Raw genomic sequence first — 19,610 nt, forward strand, 5'->3', positions numbered from 1 at the left:
CCATCCCCAGGCCTGAGGCTACCCTAGAACTGTGCTCGCCTCCCCGCGGGGGTATAGGGGCTGCACCATTTGTAAGACAATCAGGTCACTGCAAAGAAATGTATGCGTGCATGCGTGCTCCCCCACACCAGGCGTTTGTATGGCTCTCTCCAACACTTATTCAAGTGTGCCCACATGCCACGTCCCCAGAGGAATTCCCCTCACCCTAAGCGCACAGCCCCTGATTGCCCCTCCTCTACTCTGGAATTGTTCTAGGCAGAGGGGAGCCAAGGGAGGAAGGGAAGTGGTAGGAGGCGAGGCGTGAGAGGTGGGCGAGGGCCAGAGCGGGCAGGGTCCTGTCCGCTGTAATAAGGGGTGTGATGTATGTTCTGAGTCCGCAAAGGTGGGCTATGATCTGATTTACATTTGCAAAAGATCCTTCTGGCTGCCCTGTGGGGGGCGCAGGTGGGTTGAATGGGAATAACAGAAGCAGGGCGGCCGTGTGGGAGGGCGCTGTGGCTTGGACAAGGCCAGCAGTGATGGAGACGGACCAGATTTCCGATACGGATCTGAAGGCGGAATGGATGGGAATCTCTGATGGATTGGGACGCGATGTGGAAGGGAAAGGAAGAAAGGCTCATTCTCAGGACTTTGGAGCAACTAGAAGAATGACAATTGCTAATATTCATTGTTAGGCAGACACTCCTCTAAACCCTTGACATCTTTGAAGGCCGTTTAAATCTCACAACACTCCTCTGAACTATGTATTATTATCCCCATTTTATAGAAGAGGAAGTTGAGGCACAGAGAGTTTAATCAATATGCATGAAGTCACACAGCAAGTAGAAAAGCTGGGATTTGAACCCAGAGTTTAACAGTTCTCCCTCTTTTATTTAAAAAAATTTTTTTAATGTTTATTTTTGAGACAGAGAGAGACAGAGCATGCATGGGGGAGGGTCAGCGAGAGGGAGACACAGAATCTGAAGCAGGCTCCAGGCTCTGAGCTGTCAGCATAGAGCCCGACACTGGGCTGGAACTCACAGACTGCGAGATCATGACCTGAGCCGAAGTTGGATGTTTAACCGACTGAGCCACCCAGGTGCCCTTCCTCTTTTATTTTAAATGTTTATTTATTTTGAGAGAAACAGATAGCTCCGGCAGGGGAGGGGCGGGGGTGGGGGGTGGGGAGAGAGATAGAGAGAGAGAGAATGAGTCCCAAGCAGGCTCCACGCTCCACGATGTCAGGGCGGGAGTGCAACATGGTGCTTGATCCCAGGAACTGCAAGATCATGACCTGAGCTGAAATCAAGAGTCGCTCAACCGACTGATCCACCCAGACACCCCAGCAGCTCTCCCTCTTTATAAAAAAGAAGAATATCATTAACCGTGATAGGGAAGACTGGGGAAGAATGGAGCTTTTAAGGGGGGGGGGGTGTGCAACATGAATCGAGAGCTTCAGCTTAGATGTGTTCAGATGAGATGACTTTTCAACATTCCAGTTAGGGTGTGATTCTGGCTCCGGGTGGCAGGGAGGGAGCACCTGGGTCTGGAGTGTTAACTCCAGCCAAGAGTGAGGACAGCAGGAGGCTAGCAGGTGGGATTAAATGCCCGACTTGAAAGGGTGGGATAGAAAGTGATCTTTCAGAGCATCCTATCAGGCCTCAGGGGGCATCAGGAAAGTGTTGTAGAAGTATCATTCTAGAGCAGTCCTTGTTTTCATCTGAGGATCCCATGAAAGATCTGACCTTGCTCCAGAAAAATTACATGTACACACACATGACGTTTTCTACACAATTTCAGGGTGTTCCTGGGCCCTCAGGAGCCACCCACAGACCATTCCGGCGTTACCATCAGGCCTCCCTCCCCCAGCAACAACCAGATGTCACCACATCTGGTAGGGCCTGACGGACCTCTGACAAGTCTCCATACATCACCACCCTCTCCGTCTGCATGAAGTAGAAACCGCACCATTGGAAAAGCAAACTCCCTGGAGGGTGAGATTTGAGTCATTTTTAAATGTCTGTGTAGAGCGGACCTCCCCAGCCACCCACCAGCCCCCCTCCACCCCCCAGTGCTGCACTTGTAAATGTTTGCTTTGAATGTGGCCCCATGTGGAATAGAAGAATATACTCACACAAAGTCGTTTGCTCTTTCATTCATCCATAGGTGAGGTTATAATCTGGGTATTTTCTAAGTTTAAAGACAAGACTTGCTCAGGCCACTGTTTCCATCGACAAGATTGCTTCTTGTGGATAGTGCACAACTGATGCTGTGCTTGTCTGTTTCTGCTGCCCCCAACTCCCAGGACCCATCCTCTCTGGGGCTAATCACCCTGTGTGGACCCCGGGACGGGGGAGGCAGGACCCATCAGGCCCCCTGGAAGCTGAAGGCACCAGGCACTTTCTCCCCCACCAACCTTGCTCTCCTGGTCCGGCCACCTGGGGCTCCGACCTGCCAGGGGAAAGGTACAGAGATAGGAGAGAATGTATTTACAGTTATGGCACTAGGCCCAGGGACCACCATGAAGGCAGCGATCCATGTCTGGTGGCGGCTGTCTCAGCAGTGGCGTGGCCTTGGCCTGCCACGGGGCCTGCCCGTGTCCCCAGCGTGGCCCCCAGCCTCCCCACTGACACGCGTCTGCGTGGGTCTCCATGTCCACTCGGTGCGTTCCCTCCCTGCTGACATCACACCAGCCTCCGGGCACTCGCGCTGTGTGGCTGTTGCTGGGCTTTCAGCTGTCGTCTCGCCCCGCGCAGAGTCACAGGGTGGAGATTCTTCTCCTCCCCGTCCCCGACCTTAGCATTCCCGGCCTGTCCAAGTCTTGCTCTGCGACCCCTGCCAGATCCCCACCGATGCCTCTGAATGTTCGTGCCTCTGTAAAGAGGAGGGCCACACCCAATCGCAGGGGTTGTAACAGCCACCATCGCGTTCCAGGGACAATCTGTGGATTTTTCTGCTCTGCAGTGAGGTGTGACAAGCCATCAGACCTCCTCATTGTCCTTGAAGTTTTCACGACTTCACAAGACCAACCAAGGCTGGAGTCTGACTCCAAGGGGACCGCAAGCCTCTGAGTCAGAGACGGGCTGTGAGGCTCCCGGCTTCTCTGGGGTGGGGCCTGGGCTGTGCTCGGGTGATGGCTGGGCCAGGCAAGAGACGTCTCAGCTTCCCGAAAGCAGTGGCTGCCCTCTGGGCCCTCTGTGCTACCCTGGAACATAATCCTGTTCAAGAAGGAGGGACAGCTGGTGCTCCTGACTCACAACCGTGTCCTCTGTGGCTAAGGCGCCCCATCACAGTGTCTGAGCGCTGAGCTCACATCTCGTGGCTACTGCCCCACACACAGGCTGGGGAGAGCTTCAGTTCAGTCAGTGAACATTACTCACACCCAGCCCCTTCCATCCTGGTTGGTGAGCGGCCGCTGCCCTGAGCCCCCACCCCCAACACAAATGCCACCTGCCCCTCATTACCCCGGTCTTGTCCCAGGAGACCCCAGACTGCACCCCCCGCCCCCCACCACCAATCCAGCCACTAGAGGGTCGTGGCTGGCTCAGCCATCACTTCCATGCTCTGCTGGGTATCCGTTGTGGGTATCATTCTTGCCTGCCCACAAGCGTTCTCAGAGCCCCTTTGCCACGGACTTTTCTCCCATCACCGTGTACCGGCTGCCCAGTCCCACCAGTTCTCAGCACAGTTCTAATATCCAGCCCGTCCCCCTTACCTGCTTCAAGCCCAGCCTCCTCCAGGAAGCCGTTCTAATTGCATAGTCCTCGCACAACACTTTGCCCTCCCCTGGCCTCCCATGGACCCTGCCTCACCAAAGATGGCTTGCTTGAAGTTCTTGGAGGGTCTTAAACTTCTCATCGCTCGTTCGATTGCTTACAAATCCCTGCCTTATTGTCGCCTGGTAGCAGGAGACACGGGTACCTCTGGGGCCACGGTCAGAGGGGGGAAGGTCCCGAGGAGACTAGGTGGCACCCGGTAGGTCTGTCGCAGAAGGAAACTTCTTGAGAGGTCAAGAGAGAAGGACCCCAGGCTGGGGGGTGGGGCATGAGCAATGCTGGGCTGGTAACCTCGGGTGGGGCTGAGGCAAAGGGGTCACGCCTGGAGCAGGAGAGTAGGGTAGAAGGTCAACTTAGTCACAGATCCTGGGTGGGGTAGGAGCCTTGCCTCTGGGCTACATGGGCCTGAAAGTGGCAGTCGAGGGCAAGTGGCACTGAGCTGGGGAAGGCTCTGTCCATCCCACCGCCACCGGGCAAGGAGCTTGCAGCGGGGGCCCTGCTCAGAGCCCCAGCTAATGCCCGGGAAGGGCACCTAGGAAACTGGAATCACACAGTGTGTCCCGATTGCTTAGAAACTGCCCTCCCCCACCCCCCCTGCCAGGGATCCGAGGCTCCTGACACATTTACTTCAAGTCTCTCTGTTCCCTGTCGGTCGGGCCAGTCGAGTTCTCTACCGTGTCACTGACGGGAGTCACTCAGGGCCAGGCACAGATCCTGCGGGAGGGATGTGGCTGATGGGTCACAGAGAAGCCCCCCTTGGCGCTGCTCACTGCCCACTGGCTGTCACTCGGGCTTGACTCATGGCCCGGCACCCAGCAGGAGGCCGACCCACGAGCCTCCTCCTCGGGGCTCCTCCAGCAGCTGTTTGCCCTTGGGACGTGACAAGTTGCTGGAACCTGCGCCACCCGAGGAGCCAAGCTCTGGCCCACTCGGATCTCAGCCACAGCCCAGAGACCCGGGGGGAGAAGTGACTCAGGTCGGACAGTGGCTCCTAATGACCTCAAGTGACTCACAGCAAACAGAATGAAGTTGACGCCCAGCGTTTCACTCATCACCTTGCTTCGTCATTTAGCCGGCAGTGGCTGCCACCATTTCCCAGCTGTGGCTAAGCATGTGCGGAAGAGCTAAAGTCCCAAGCGTGCCTGGGACACAGAGAGCCTCAAATCCGGCTGCGCCTGGGGGTCACCTGGGGAGCACGGCCTCCTGCTGAGAGCCCCTTTAATGGGGGTGGGGGGTGGGGGGCAGGTTTCCTAGAGCTCCGCAGGTGACTGGAATGTGCAGCCACTGGGGAGACCCAGGCTTCTAACACTCGATCCTGTTAGGGAGAAGGATGCTAACCAGACATCCTGTTTTCATCGCCAGCTCGTGCTGAACATGTCTGCAGCCTGGCTCGAGCCTTCGGTCTTGGGCTTCTGGTGTGAACTCAGCTCTGCTCATTCCTGACCCCAAATCTTCTGCAATTATTTCTGTTTCCAATTCTTTCTCCCCGATTTCGATACATTTTAGGTTTCTGCGGCATCCTCTGAAGGAAGTGATGACGTTATAAAAACTCTAACTACGGGAAAGTAGGCTGAGAATGAGACAAGAAAGATCGTCTTATTCTTACACAGTTTTGGATCCTTGACCTAAAGTCTGTCTTGTTTTGCTTATACTAAGTTTTCAACACTTTATTATAGATCTTTTGTTTGTGTTTTATTAAAAAAAATTTTTTTTTAATGTTTATTATTTTTTTGAGAGAAAGAGAGCCAGCATGATCAGGGGAAGGGCAGAGAGAGGGAGACACAGAAGCGGAAGCAGTCTCCAGGCTCTGAGCTGTCAGCCCAGAGCCCAACGCAGGGCTTGAACTCATGGACTGTGAGATCATGACCTGAGCTGAAATTGGACACTTAGCCAGCTGAGCCACCCAGGCACCCCTGTTTTAGCTTTTTAAATTTTAGAGACTTTTGAACATACACAAAAGTAGACAGAACAGCATCATGAACTGTCACACACCTGACCGCCCCCCCCCACCCAGGACAACAATGGCCAAACTGGTCCCATACCCTACCCGCATCAATGTAGTCCATCTTCTATTACTTTGAAGCAAATCCCAGATGCCAGACCGTTTCATCTGTAAAAGTTTTAGTAAATCATTCAACAAGAATTCTTTTTGTAACATAACCACAATTCTATCAGACATCAAAACAAATTAACAGCAATTCCTACTGTTCAGATTTCCCGATGTCTCAAAATGACCATAAACAGATTTAAAAAAATAGTTTGAGTATCACTCAGCCATAAAAAAGAGTGACATCTTGCCATTTGTAACAACCTGGACGGACCTAGAGGGTAGTATGCTAAGTGGAATAAGTCAGACAGGAAGACAAATACCATATGATTACACGTACATGCAGGATCTAAACATCAAAACAAACAAAACACCAGAAACAGAGTCTTGAAACATACAGAACAAACTGGTAGTTGCCAGGGGGGAGAAGGGTGGGCAAAATAGGGAAAGAGGATTAAGAGGTTATAAACTTCCAGTTATAAAATAAATAAGTCACAGAAATGAGAAGTACAGAAGGGGAATATAGTTAATAATATTGTAATAACGATGTGTGGTGACAGATGGTGACCACACCGTGGTGAGCACAGAGTAATAAATAGAATTCTCAAGTCACTATGTTGTACCCCTGAGGCTAAAATAACACTGGGTATTAACTATACTTCAATAATAAAAAAATTAAAAATAGTTTGAATCAAGGTCCAAATGAGGTTCGCATGTTGAAATTGGTTGATAAAACTTTTAAGGCTATTTTAATCTACTGTCTTTTTTTTTTTTTTTCCTTGAAGTTTGCTGAAGACACAGTGTTGTTTATCCAGGAGATTTGCCCACAATCTAGACTTTGCTGATGCTCTCCTTATGGTGTAATTTAACATGCTCTGTGCCCCTATTTTCCCTGTAAATTGGCACGCTCTAGCACTTAATGAGATTCAGGTTTGGTGTTAGTGATGCTCTATTCTTCCAACAGGAGGCACATGATGTCTGGTCGTCTCTTTCCGTGATATTGGATGCTACAGAGGAGCAGTGCTTGAATCTTTTGGTTCATTAAACATTTTAAAATAGCGATTATCTAATTCCAGCATTTCTCCTTCATAGAAGTATTCCAGCTTATGGGTGAGGGAGGGATGACAGATACAATTACCTATTATTTGACACCCAGGATAATTGCTTGATTTCCCCCCTTTATTTACCATTTTCAAAACAATGAGTTGCTTTCCTAGCATCCTGCAACAGTGAACAAAGTTCTGTTTTGCTTTTTTGAGTATTACTGTTAATTCATAAGGTTTTAATACATTTGATGTGTTTCAATTCCTTGTAGTCAGTATTGATACTGATGCTCACGTGGCCCTTTGTTGGCCAGTGGGAGTCCCTTCTATTTGGCTCCTGAATCCTTTAGACAGGAGCTGAGAAGTCTCTTAAATTTTGTACAAACCTCCTCTTGTACATTGTCTGCCCAGATCCAGAATCGGCCATTTGTCCAAGGAGCCCTCATTGCTTTCAGTGGGAAATGGTATTTGGAGATCTGACCCTGAATGTCAGAAGTTTACCTATTCTCCTCTCTGACCAAAGTAACCCCAAATTTTAGTCTGTTCTGGTCTCAAAGTCAGAGTAGGCACTGGCTGTATTCTGATGCCACTGAGCATTCTTAGGGGACAACATGTGTGACCTCTGAATCAACAAGTATTTATCATCACAGAGTCGGTGGAGACAAAGACAGTCTTGAGGCGCTTAAAATCTCTTTTGTTGGCATCAGGAGCGTGGTGGGGGAAGCCGTTCTTCTCAAATTTGAATGTGCATACAGATTACCTGGGTACCTCATTAAAATGCAGAGTAGGCCTGGGGGGCCTAGATGCTGCAGATCTAACTAGTTCCCGAGTGATGCTGGTCCATGCGCCACACTCTGGCCAGGCTCCAAAAATAACAAGTAGTAAGCGGGGTGTTGGCATTAAATGCCGAAGGAACTCAGAGGAGGGAGGCAAGGAGGCCACCACAGAGGAGGCAGCGTTTTGGCTAGTGGCTGGGATTTTTTTTTATATATAAGTAGGTTTCACGTCCAGAGTGAAGCCCAGCACAGGGCTTGAACTCACAACCCTGAGATCAAGACCCGAGCCGAGATCAAGAATATGATGCTTAACTGACCGAGCCACCCAGGTGCCCCTGGGATTTTCTTTTGAATCAGGAGCCAGAACAACAGACTAGTGTGGCACCTTCACTTTTAAGGTAAAGTTAGTATTAAGGCATAACACACATAGGGCAAAGGATACAAATCCCAAGTGTACATACAGCTTGATCAGTTTTTTGTGTGTGATGTAACTCACATTGTAAAACTCACCCTTTTCAAGTGTACAATTGGTTAGTTTATAGCATATTCACAGAGTTGGACAACCACTGCCACTATCTAATTCCAGGACATTTTGATCACTTCTCCAAAGAAGTCCCATGTCCACTTCCCCTCCCTCAGCCCCTGGCAATCACCAATCTATTTTCTAGTTCTGTAGATTGAACGACTCTGGACTTTTCACGTAAATGAAATCATACAAAGTGTAGTCTTTTGTGGCTGTCTTCTTTCACCTGGCACAGTGTCTTCAAGGCTCATCAATGTTGTAGCGTGTGTCAGTATTTTATCCCTTTTCACCGCTGAATAATGTTGCGTTGTATAGAGAGACCACGTTTTTGTTTATCCATTCGTTACCAGCTGATGGACATTTGCGTTGTTTCCATCTTTTAGCCATTATGAATAATGCTGCTATTCGCGCACACGTTTTTATCTGGGCATGTTTTCAGTTCTTTGGGGTATACACTTGGGAGTACGATTACTGGCATACAGTAAATCCATGTTAAGTTTTGAGGAACTGACAAACTATTTTCCAAAGCAACTGCACCATCTTTCATTTGCAGCTTGATGAGTACTTTTTTTTTGTTTTTACGCATAGCACACGCATAGCACAGCACCCAGATCAGTAAGCATAATACTACCAGCACTCGAGGACCCTCCCCTGCGCCTCTTCCCTGTCATCCCCCCACCCTGAAGGTAAACTGCTACTTTGACTTCTGTCCCCGCTGATGGCTGGGACTCTGAGGGGTAGAACTGGGGTACCTTCGCTCTGGTGGGAGCGGCATCAGCAAAGGCACAATGAACGAGGCGGGGCAATCCCGGCTTTACATTCCGCGGGGGCAGGTGCCCAGACGGTCCTGTTATCCTACCAAGGCCTGGTGAGCAAACTGGCTTTCTCCCTCCTCACCCCGCTTCCTGCACAAGCAGAGGAGGCCCTTTCAGAAAAACAACAAGCAGGTGGGCTTCTCAATCGGAACCCTCTGGCAGGCCTCGGAGGCAGCTGGGGTGGGGAAGCAATGTGCCCAAGGTTCACCATAAAGGACAACTTCAGCGTGAAGCTCCGCGGGCTGAGCAACGGCCTTGTCGCAGCCTTCGTCCTGGGCCCCTTTAGTCCTGCTTACCTCCCACCTGCAGGCTCTCTCGGCAAGCGGCAGCCCTGGGCCTGAGCTCCCCGCGCAGCTGATACAGGACCTGCTCTCCCGCCAGCAGGAAGCTGCGCGTGCGCGGTGGGCAATGGGCAGCCCCGTGTTCCGCGGCGCAGGATGCTGGAGAGCCGGGGCGAGGGGCGCCTCCCGCTGGTGGCCCTGGGGATAGCCGAGCCTGCAGCTGCCGTGGCAAGGCCCCGAGGTCCTTTCTCGCCTCCGTGGTTCTCCCGCGTCCAGCCCTGTGGCTCATCTTTCCCCCTGAGCTGACCTTCTCCCTCTGGCCTCGTCCCAACACACAGAATCACACATGTGAAGTCACTGTCACACACACTCAAACTGCTCAGAGATATTTATCCCTGATCTGCGAATCCTTGACTTGCCAATGACTTTCCCTACCAGCCCCTCCCCCCCAGAGGCCCCTCCTGCCAGATCCTCTCAGACATTGTGTGGGATACCCCTCCCACCCCCCTCCAGGCCTGGCTCCCAAAATAAACGCCCCAACACAAACAGCCTGGAATTGTCATGACCCTCCAGACCACTGTCTGGGAATTTATCAGTGAAAGATGAATTGGGGTGCTCTTTACAAGATGCGCTCGTCCCTGGGACGAGTGTGTCACACAGGGTGTGTTAACGTAATGGACTGCTGTCCTCCTGACACCCAGCTGAGAAGGGCAGGTGTAGGCGAGGAAGGGTGGACGGGAGTGGAGGATAGAAAACTCTGCAGCCCGGCAGCCATGGTGGGCAGGCTGGGCTGGGCTGGGCTGTAGGAAGGAGTTCTGGGTGTGCCCCACGCAGCCGTGAGGCTCTGGGGAGATGAGGGTCTACACCTGAGTCAGGGTCTAGACAGGAAAACGAGAGGGTGCTGAAGACAACCTTTTTAAGGTTTGATGTTTGATATACACCAGGCAGGGAGTGAAACCCAACTTCCCTTCCTCTTCCCCAGGGTCCTCTGGTTCCTTCCTACTCTTCTCTCCTTCTTCTATTCCCACACTTTCTCTTCTCTTCCACACTGTCCTTCCTCTATTCCTTTTCTCTACCCCAGAACGGAAAATAGTCTAATTCTATTCTCTCTACACTAAAGACTTCAAAGGTTTTGAGGGCTAGCCTCGGAATCTATTGTTACAGCACCACTTTATGGGAAAATGCAGCGGTCTAGCCCTGTGCCTGGATCATAGTAGGTGCTCAACAAATGCTGGGTAAGCAGGTGAAGGAATGAGTGAAGGTCACTTCTTGTGTGTTCCAAACACTGGATTTGGGGGAGGAGGCCTTTTGAAACTGATTCCTTTACGTGGGTTACCACTGGCTTTCCTGTAGGCACAAATCACAAGTATCCGTCGTCTTGCGATCCCACAAAATTACAAAGATGAAGCCAGGGTGGGACCCAGGGTCTAGATACCCTCTCTCCCCACCCATCCGGTGTGATTTCTTTTTCTGCGACTTTGCAGACTTTCCTTCGGGGAAAGTCAGTGGGCAGGGACTGATGGGGCTCTAGCGCCCTCTGCTGGTACGTTTTCAAGAGTTGGCTTTTGCAGATGGGTTTACATACACTTGTTTTTAACTGCTTGGGCAAGGCTAGGAGTGAGATTTCTGGTTTTATTTCAGGCCTCCTTTTCAGTGAATGTCAAGTCTGAACGTGGCTCCTAGTGACAAAAAAATGAGCGCCAGGGTGGGCTCCCAGGCATTAATAATTTAGTTGAAAGTAGCTTTTGTTTTATTTTAACAACCTGCCTGGACTAAGAGTCAAGTCTGAATAGCTTCTAGTCTTGGCTCAGCCCTACATCTCTGATGTCGGTGGGTTCTGTCACGTGCGTTCGAGAGACACGGGTCTGGTTTTTCCAAAGTGAACTGGGAGGTTTCGTCCAAGAAAGAGAAGAAACACTGTGCCCAACGGGCCTGGCTCCTGAGCAGAGGCGATACTGAGCATTCACTAATCCACATGAAACTCTGTCTCTCCCCCAGAGGCCCACGGGGTGACTGTAGAGAGAAGCCAAAGGCTTTGCTATCTGCACCAGACTCTTTTCGGTATCTCTCCAGGCTTTGCTATCTGTACCAGACCCTTTTCGGTATCTCTCCAGGACTGCGACAGTGGATACTGAAGAGCTCCTGGGTTGGGGCGTAGTGGGCAGGAAAAACAGCCCACAGGAATACAAAACCCAAGGCCAAACTCACCCAGACCATAGGCACCCCCTTGGTCAGACTGAGGCCCCCTATTTTCCATACACCTGATAGCATAGATTGGAACACCGCTTCTCAGACTTCAGTGGCATGGAGCTACCTGGGAGGCTGGCAGACCCTGATTCGGTAGGTCTGGGATACAACCTGAGACTCTGGATTTCTAACAAGATGATGTGGATGCCGCTGGGCTGGGGGAACCACCTAGTGAGAAGCAAGAGGGTAGAGGAAATAGGGTCTGACATCAGAATGCTCCGATTCCAATTCCAACTCTCCCACTTATGCCATGATTATTTTCACTGCCTCCTCTCTCCCAGCCTGTTTCGTCCAGCATAAGATAGGGAGAATGGCAGTTTGAATGACTTCATGGAATAGAATGACTTCATAGGGTTGTTGTAAGAACAAAGTGAAACCATGTGGGCAAAGCTCTTGGCACAGAGCCTGAAGTGCCCGGGATACGATAAACAACTCGGTTTGCACATGTCCTTTTAGCAAGTGTTTATTGACCCCATCTTCTATGTTCGGGACTGCGGTAGGCCCTGGGAGAGAGCAGGGACAGAAACAAAATCTCTGTTCTCGAGGAGCTCACATTGTAGTAGAAGAAAAACCACAAACAAGTAGAATACATACTATGTAAGTTGGTGCTAAGTATACTGGAGAGAAAAATAAAGCAGAGTATGGACCATAAGGAATGCTGCGGTTGGGGACATTGTTGTTTGTATGGAATAAGAGGGAACGTGTCACTGAGAAGGTACTTTTGAGGTGAGGGAGCCAGGCATGTGGATAGCTGAGGAAATGGGAGGGAACGTTTGTAAGTGCAAAGGCCCTGGGGCATGTCTTCACTGGTCACTCCTAGGAAATAGAAGGGTCTAAGGTGCCTTCCATCAGAAGAAATTTTAGGAGGTCTCTATTGACCTTGCTTCCATCCTAAAGAGTCTTATTTTTTATTATACAAATTATGCAAGTTCCTTGTAGAAACAGAGATTACAGGTAAGCACAAAGAATGACAGAAAAATTAGTCATAATCCTTCTATGCAGAGAAAACCACTGCTCTTATTCTTGTGTACATCCTTCTAAGTCTTTTCATTCATGCATGCCTCTACGCACATGTGTGGACGGACATACCTCACACACACATTCTTACCAGCAATGGGATTATACTCTAATACCATTTCATAATTTGCTGTTTTCCAATTATCATTATATCATTCACATCTCTTAATGGTATTAAATATATTTCAACAATATACTTTTTTCTTTTTTTAAGTTTATTTATTTTGAGAGAGAGAGCACAAGTCAGGGAGGAGCAGAGAGAGAGGAAGAGAGAGAATTCCAAGCAGGCTCTGCACAGTTGGCACAGAGCCTGATGCAGGGCTCAAACTCATGAAACGGGAGATCACCACCCGAGCCAAAGTCGGATCCTTAACTGACTAAGCCACCCAGGTGCCCCAACTATCTTATTCTTTTTTTTTTAATGTTTTCTTTTTGAGAGAGAGACAGAGAGAGAGAAAGAGAGAAAGAGACAGAGTGCGAGCAGGGCAGGGGCAGAGAGAGAAGGAGACAGCAGGCTCCAGGCTCTGAGCTGCCGGCACAGAGCCCAATGCGGGGCTCAAACCCACAAAGTGTGAGATCATGACCTGAACCGAAATCGGGCACTCAACCGACTGAGCCATGCAGGCGCCCCATGTTATTCTTAATTTCAGTAGAGCATTCCACTTTATGAGTGCGCCGTAATTTATTTAACCAGTTGGTATCCATTTATATTGTTTCTGATTTTTAAGTACATATTATAAATGACTCCATAGGGCGCCTGGGTGGCGTATGACTCTTGGTTTTGGCTCAGGTCACGATCCCAGGGTCACGGGATTGAGCCCCCGCACTGGGCTTGCCACTGAGCATGGAGACTGCTTAAGATTCTCTCTCTTTCTCTCTCTCTCTCTCCCTCTGCTCATCAACTCTGCTTATGTTCTCTCCAAGAATAAAATAAATGTTAAAAAAAAAAAAACAAATAGAATAAGCGACTCCATGATACCCTTGTAGTTAAATCTTGGCACCCTTCCCTATTTTTTTCCTCTTGTCTTTTAAAGCTTCTGATATGTGTCACCAGATTGCCCCTCAGAAATATCATGCCACGTAGACTCTCACTGGAGTTGCTCATCTCCCCACAAACTCATCACTCATAAAAAACACAACAGAACAGAGCCCTTCTTGGCCACCCCTTTGGGAAGCTGATAGCCGTATTAAGGTGTCACGTGGGCAGAACTGCCATTAAACATCCTTCCATCGCCTGCTGAGGGCGTGCTTCTCCACCTTCTGGGTTTCCTACCGTTGGAATCAGGGTCTGGCATTCGCTCGTTCTTTCATCTCAATTCTGAAGATTGAACGTGCTTTGTTGTGTTTGTTTTAACATGGAGAGAAGTACCAAAGAGTCACCTTGATCACACACATAGGAGGACAGACCACCTCTGAAATACTGGGGGGGGGGGGGGGGGGCAGTGCAGGGAGGCTCTAGGAGCCCCTGGGACCAGTCAGGGTGGCCCGCTTAGGAAAGCGGGTGGGTAGCCAACCGGCACGGAAATGGGCATAACCAGACCTGGTGAGTCCGAGAGAGACTGGTCTGAGCTCCCAACTGTGGCGGTAGCAGTCAGCGCCGAGCTGGGCCCCGCGGCAGGGATGGGAACGGACGACACGGCCTGGCCTCCTCCTGGGCCCGGCCCCGCCCACCTAATTGCCACCCCATGTCTCAGCCACGGGCCTCTCTGGTGACTGCTCCAGTAGGGGCCTGGGGCTGCGCACCTGTTACCTGTGGGAGTCACACGCTGAGGTCACAGGCCTGACAGGCTGTGTCACAAGGACCTGCCTGTTCTTTCCTCTAGAAGAGCCCGTCCCAACCCCTTACCGTTCTCATATTTCCCTATTGTTTGGTCTCCTAATATACACATCCTTCCTCCTCTCAAAACACGGTAAGTCATTTGTTTATTTTTTAAATAAATGTAGATCCACATTCATCGTGACCAGAGTCAGTCAAGGTGGCAGGAAACTGGGACTGGGAATTGAAGGCCTTTGAACCTAGGAAAGGCCATTCTGCCATCACTGTTGTCATTGTCCCTGCAGCTTTTACTGAAAAATTAACTCCTCCTGGGTGGCTCAGTCAGTTAAGCATCTGACTCTTGATTTCGGCTCCGGTTATGATCTCATAGTTTGTGAGTTCGAGCCCCGCGTCTGGCTCAGTGCTGACAGCAAGGAGCCTGTTTGGGATTCTCTCTCTCCCTCTCCCTCTCTCTCAAAATAAATTTAAAAAAATTGTTTTAAGTTTACTTATTTTTGAGAGAGACAGACAGAGCACAAGCAGGGGAGGGGCAGAGAGAGAGGGAGACACAGAATCCGAAGCAGGCTCCAGGCTCTGAGCCATCAGCCCAGAGCCCGACACGGGGCTCGAACCCACGAACCATGAGATCATGACCTGAGCCAAAGTCGGATGCTTAACCGACTGAGCCACCCAGGCGCCCCTCTCAAAATAAATTTTAAAAAAAAAAAAAAAACTTAAAAAAATTAACTCCTCTACCTATACTCTGATGTAACCCTCACAATGCCCCTGTTAGAGGGGCGTCCCAGATGAGACCGTGAGTCTCAGAGAGGGGAAGTGACGGACCTGCAGCCACACCGCTGATGCTATCCAGATCTCGTTGACCCCAAGAGCTCTGCTCCTTCTTCCTCACCCCGTCACCCTTGCGAGTGCAGCGGGCCCCAGGGAGCCACAGAGCAAAGGGAGCAGAGAGCACTGGACCCGGAGTCAGAAAACTGGGGTGTGGCCCTGGCTTTGCTACAAACTGGCTGTGTGGCTGAGGGCACCTCGCTGCACCTCTCTGGGCCTCAGAGTTCCCACGGTAAGTTGAAGAGATTGGCGCGGATGATCTCTGAGACTGCTAACCACGGGGGGGCTAGTTCTGTGGTAACGGGAGACCACTCTGCTGTCACAGCAAAGGGCACCGCGGTCCAAGAGCCCCGGGGGCTATCGCAAAGCTAAGGCGGTGGCTCTGGCAGCCCCTCTTTGGGACCGCATGGCTCTCCCCTTCTCTCAGCTTCTCTGTTGCTTCGCTTTCTGCAAACTGCTTGTCTTTTTCTACAGACCGGCTTTTTCTGCTTCTTGGGCCAACATGCCAGATGCCTCTCCAGCCCCCAGTTAGAAGTCCTCAGTTCTGGGGGCCATTGGAGTCTCCCCCAATTCCCAGATTCGCAGAGAAAGGACTCTGGTTGGGCAAGTGGAGCTGGAGATCTACCTTGGTCTGATCAACTGGGACCTATTGCACAAAGAAGAGGTTGGGGACATGCCCCCAAGTTGGGGACTGGAACAGTGTCTTTGGGAGAAGAGATGAAGTATAATGATGCTTCAGGTGAGGTGACATTGAGACCTCCAGAGAAAGCACAAGCTCACCAGCAAAGCTGGTCCATGTGTGGCGTCAGCAGGAATGACGGCTTGGGCTCCCAGAAGGTCCATTCCCAAGGACAGATGTGACAGCTGTTTGACAGCCGGGCAAACGTGTCCCCTCAGCACACACTGTTGTCCTTCTGCTGCCTCTGCATTGGGTGACATGGAAATGCGGCAGAGGGGAGCTTGGGAAGAGTCAGGGGACAGGGACTGCAGGGCCACCGTCACCAGTCCCCGGGACTTGATCGGCACTGCAGATCATTTGCACAGAGAAGACTCAGCACTTCCGTTACTCCTGGAAGCCCTGTTTCCCTGACGACCTTGCTTTAGTTCTTAAAACTGGCATCTGCTTAGGTTTGAAAACACATTGAGGGGAATTTGGCTGCAAAAGTCAAGTCTCAAGAGGGAACCTTCCCTGTCTCATGAGCCAAACTGAACACAGGGCACAGTCACATAAGTATAGTTCCCGACATGACCCGGGATGGAAATCTGGAGAGTCCAAAGAGTTCTCTCGGCACCTGCCCAGAGCCTGCTCAGTCTTGGGGGGATCCATGCGGGAGAAGCCCCCACTGGGGTCATAGGGCCAAGGCTGCAAGTCCTGGAGGGGGTTAAGAAGACAGCTCAGCCTATGCAGCAAAAGTTGAGGTGACAAACATTTCCTGAGAACCTGACAAGTGCAGGGCTCTGACCTCTATGCTGGGGACGAAGACGAATGAAGACCACACAAGCGCTGGCTCCAGAAACCGACAAACTGCAGGGAGAGGAGACATGCAGGCTGGAACCAGTAAGCAGGTGGGAAAGGTCTCTGAGTGGCTGAGCAGCCTGGTCACTGGGCCCTTGAGGAGCTGAGTCCAGAAGGGACGGTGGGGGCTCATGGAGGTGGGAGAATGAGGTGAGCAAAGGCAGGGGGTGTGAGAGTGGGATGTGGAGGGCCCATGTGGGATCTAGAGTATAGGCTTACAGATGGGAAGGGGGGAGAAAAGTTCAGACACCTAAGATCAGATCAGAAATGCAAGGTCAAGGGGCGCCTGGGTGGTTCAGTCGGTTGAGCATCTGACTTCAGCTCAGTTCATGATCTCAGGTTTCATGGGTTTGAGCCCTGTGTCAGGCTCTGTTCTGACAGCTCAGGCCTGGAGGCTGCTTCAGATTCTGTGTGCTGTCTCAAAAATAAATAGTAAACATTATTTTTTTTTTTTAACAAAATGCAAGGTCTAGAACAACAAGTTGAGGAGTCTGGATATTATCCCATGAGTAGTGGGCACTGAAGATTTTTGAGCAAGGGACAGTGTTGGAGTAGAAAGCAGTGGCTAAGGACCAAATATCTGGAAATGGTATGCGCACAATGCATTCCAGGTTGGAAGAAACTAGTGGGTCAGAAGCTACTGTAAGTGGTTTAGAATCCAGATGCTAAGAGCCTGGGTTAGAATATGTATGGGAATTGGAGGATTCTAGAATGGACATAGGAAATGTTAGAAAGATTGCTTTTGGGAATTGGTAGCTCATTTGCTATGGGAGGGAGAGAGAGAGACAAAGTGTTAAGACTTGAATGACTAAGCGGCACCAATGTCAGAAACAGGGAACACTAGCCACACATCCACACACCTGGCAAGTGGCCGGGGTGGTGGGTAACAAATGAATGCTGGAGTCCCTGCCCCGAAGAAGCCCACACTCTTCTCTCATCCTTAGCTCTCAGAGAAGGTCCTGAGAGCCATCAAAGATATATCATGGAGGGAGTGATCGAGAGCAGGGTAAAGAGGAAAGAATCCATTGCCCGCCTGTCATAGGGTCTTTGCCCATGTTCTCAGAAATCCTAAAACCACCAAAAGAGCTTTGGGAAAATAAGCCACAGACATGACTTCTCAGGCAGGGGTTCTGAGCTGTACGGCATGTGAGATTTCCCCCTGGGAAGTCGAGACAGGGTGCCAGGCAGACAGGCAGATGGAAGGGTTGAAGACAACCCTGGTGGGAGAAAAGGTCCATCCCTTGTCTAGAGATCCTCCTGTGCCCCAGGTGCCAGGACACTGAGCAAGGACAAGGACCCCTGTCAGGAAGTCAGGCAGAGAAGGGATTTGGATGCAGAAGTGAGGATTCTGATTTTGGCTATACCGAGTTTGACACAATGGCCAGGGCTTAGACAGACAGGTAGGTCTGAGCTTTGGTGAGAGGTCAGGGCTCAAGTTCAAGCCTTGAGGTTCTCTTCAGTCTAATAAAGCAAATATTTTTTGTTGTCGTTGGGGGAAAAAAGAGGGCGTAAAGTGACCTGCAGGGCACCAGGGATCAGAGAAGGGGTTTACAGACAGGGCAAATGCACAGAGGGCAATGGGGAAAATTGCTTTTACTTAGCCTGTTTAGAGAATCATCCGGGCCACCACTAGGAGAATGGGTAAGTAAATTATGGTGTATTCGCAAAATGAAAACTGCAGAGCAATTACAAAATAATGAACAATTGCTACTCACACAACGGTATGCATGAGTTACACACACATAATTTTGAGCAAAAGAAATAAGAAAATACCTATAGGATTCCATCTATAAATCAAGTTCAAAGACAGGCAAAATAACCTGTGCGGATAAAGATCAGAATAGTGGTAACCTGGGAGCAGGCTAGGTATGGATGGGAAAAAGGTGCTGGAGATGTTCTAGAATAACGTCAGTGATGTATACAGATATAAAAATTCATCGAATTGTACATAACCATACGCTTTATGCCTCAATTTTTGACGTCACTAAAAAATGAACAGGAGGTGGGCGCCCGGGGGGCTCAGTCGGTTAAGCATCTGACTTCGGCTCAGGTCATGATCTCGTGGTTTGTGGGTTTGAGCCCCGCATTGGGCTCTGTACTGACAGCTCAGAGCCTGGAGCCTGTTTCGGATTCTGTGTCTCCTCCTCTCTCTCTGCGCCCCCCCCACTCATGCTCTCTCAATAATAAATAAACGTTAAAAAACAATTTTAAAAAAATGAACAGGAGGTATGCACGTGTATGATCATTGCTAACAAATCATCTCAAAACCTAGCAACTTAAACCAACAAGCATTTATTATGTCACAGTTTCCGTGGGTCAGGAATTTGGAACTGGGTGGTTCTGGCTCAGGGTCTTTTCATAAGGTTGCAGTCAAGATGTTGGTGGCGGCCGCTGCCACCTGAAGGCTCTAGGGCTGCAGCTGACCTGCCCTGTAGCTATTGGCAGCAGGTCTCAGTGCCTTGCCCTGTGGCCCATTCCAGAGGACCACTTGGACGCCATTACTACATGGCTGCGAGCTTCATCCAGGCTGGGTATCCAAGAGACAGCAAGATGAAGCCACCGGGTCTTTTATGATTGAGTCTTGGAAGTAACACGCCATCACTTCCGCCATATTCTGTTCATTGGGAGTGAGTCACTATGTCCAGCCCTCACTTGAGGGGAGAGGAATTAGGCTCCTCTTGAAAGAGTATCAGAGGATTTGTGGGCCTATTACGACAGCACAGAACTACACAATGCAGTGTTCCCAAGCGTTTGAAGGTTTGGAGGTCAAGGGACAGGGTCTGGGGAGTCCCTTGTGTTGGCAGAATAGCAGCCCCCAAAGATGTGCGTGTTCTAATCCCTAGAACCCATGAATACGTTATGTTACACAGCAAAGGGGAAGTAAGGTTGTTCATTAGCTGACTATTTAACTTATTATTTTAAGGTAATTATTATCCTTATGATTATGATTAGGCGGGCCCAGCGTAATCACAAGGGGCCTGAAAAGTG

The sequence above is a fragment of the Acinonyx jubatus genome, chromosome E4 (genome assembly GCF_027475565.1).
Source record: "Acinonyx jubatus isolate Ajub_Pintada_27869175 chromosome E4, VMU_Ajub_asm_v1.0, whole genome shotgun sequence".
In the NCBI taxonomy this organism is placed as follows: domain Eukaryota; kingdom Metazoa; phylum Chordata; class Mammalia; order Carnivora; family Felidae; genus Acinonyx; species Acinonyx jubatus.